This window comes from Gavialis gangeticus, unplaced genomic scaffold, assembly GCF_001723915.1.
Source record: "Gavialis gangeticus isolate Ggan-Ray unplaced genomic scaffold, GavGan_comp1, whole genome shotgun sequence".
In the NCBI taxonomy this organism is placed as follows: Eukaryota; Metazoa; Chordata; order Crocodylia; family Gavialidae; genus Gavialis; species Gavialis gangeticus.
This window is the reverse complement of record NW_017729003.1, coordinates 21,512,659-21,514,774: the sequence shown is the minus strand read 5'-3', so window position 1 is coordinate 21,514,774 and position 2,116 is coordinate 21,512,659. Positions and strand designations below refer to the sequence as shown.

The 2,116-nt window shown below is 42.7% G+C and overlaps 1 protein-coding gene across 1 annotated transcript in view; it reads right to left on the bottom strand.

Annotated features, from left to right (window-relative positions):
* Positions 1 to 2,116, bottom strand: part of RTKN2 (rhotekin 2) — a 72,843-nt gene that overhangs the window by 16,406 nt on the left and 54,321 nt on the right.

Genomic DNA, 2,116 nt, shown 5'->3' with positions numbered 1-2,116 from the left:
GGGGGTCAGACTTGATGGTCTGCTCAGGTCCCTTCCAACCCTACTATCTATGAAATTAAGGCACTCAAATATGCATACAAATTTGATTTTCCTTTTACTAAACAAGTATGCATTCTCTAACAATATGACATTTCCATGAGACAAAACTTGGATGTATGGATTCTACATGCACCCATTCTTCAGAAGCCACATGAAAATACATTCTTGGAAGTAGGAATAACAATAACTTAGAAGATAAAACAGAAATCACTTTAATAGAGCTTCATTTTATTTGATCTTTAAAAATAAAAAACTTGTGAAAACTAGGAAATACAATCTGGGTCATGCTCTGAAATGATGACCTATGATTAAAAATTTTAAATATGGCTCAAAAGTCTCTACAAATTTTTTTCAGATACTTTAATTTTAAATATGCAAATTGTTCAATATTTTAATTATTTACCTATAGACACATTCAAATCTAAATAGAACATCTTCCAAATAGCGTAGAACTAGTACTTTATGGTGGTATCATAAATGCCAATTTACAAACCATGCAGAAGGAATTTATTATGGCTTTGTACAAAACTCTGAATCATTATTAGCAAAAGCATTTAATTTTAGTAAGCTAATAAATATTTCAGAATGACTGTTTCTCACTAAAAATGATGCCAAATAAAATTATGTAAAATTTTTAAAGTTTGTTTGCAGAAATCCTGTCATTTCAGAGATAACACTAATAGACTATTGCCAAGATACCCTGCAAATTTTCATGGCTTCTCATCTATAACTTTAAAACACTGAAATTAATTAAAAGTTACTATTTTTACAAAAAAACCCCCACATTTTAATAACCTTTCTTTTCACTCTTTTTTACATCCTATAGCATGTAAGTTGGGTTAACCAGCTTCTAGTATGAGATGTAGCTTATGTCCATTGTTAAGAAATTAAATGCCGCTCACTAGAACATAAGGGGTGCATCCACACATGCAAGCATGTGCATTTGCAGCAGCTCAAACAGAAGCAGTGCAAATCTGAGTTGGGGCTTTTTGCCTCAGTGCATGTGCTTGGACATGCACTTTGTTGTGGAGCAAATTGTGCCACTTGGGGCAAAATAACCCTGCCTGGCTCCTCCCAGATCTTTAGCCAGGGGGAGCAAGAGCCCGGGGCCAGCACCTGTGCTGTCTCCAGCAGTATTAAAAACTGCCCTGTCCTGGCCCCAGCAGTATAAAAAGCCACCCTGGCAAGTAGCTCAGGGCTACTAGCTCTCAGGAGCTTCTAGGGCCCTGCCAATTGGTACCTGGGGACACTACCCCTTGTGCCAGCTGGACTGCTGAAGCAGCCCTGAGTGTTCCCTGCACCCTCTACCCACTGCAGCAGTCTGGCAGTGGGGGCCGCTGCCTGGCTGTGACCTGCTGTGCACCTGCCAGACTCTAATGGGGAATGCAGAGCCAGTAGAGGCATCTGCCCCTCTGGACCAGCTGCCAGTGAACTGTGGTTGCAGGGTTGGCCTTTGTGCAGCACTACTGCCTTTTGTGCCCCCTGCCCAGCCATCTGGGCAGCTATCACATGGAAAGATGTTCTGGGTGTGGTGGCCTTCTTTGAACTGTCAAAGCATGTCCTCCTGGCCCCCTTTGTCCAGGAGGTCAGCCACAGCCAGATAGATCCAAGGTGCCAGCTCTGAGCAGACAGGGTCCTGTCAGTGGCCTCCCTACCAGGAATTCTGGTGTACCCTATTGGAAAACTGAAAAATCCCTGATTAAAAAAAAAATCCCCAAATCACTCTCTAAAATACCCCCAAATCCATGTCCCTCGACAAGTAAAACAAAAGACCACTATAATGAGAGAGAGAGAGAGAGAAAGACAGAGACAGCAGTCAGTTGGACAATGTTTTATTGATAGATCTAGTGTTAAAGCAAGTTTCATCATAATAATAAAGTGAGCTCTAAATACAGGTTTCATGAATTCATATTTTGCTGCCCTCCCACAGGGTGATGGCCCCCACACAAGGGCTTCGGTCCCCCCAACAGGGGATTCAGCCCCCACACAAGGGTTTCAGAAGCCCCCCACGCAAAAGGGGTATGGCCCCTGCAGGGACTATCCTCCTGCAAGGCCCACATGCCCCATCTCAGCCCCC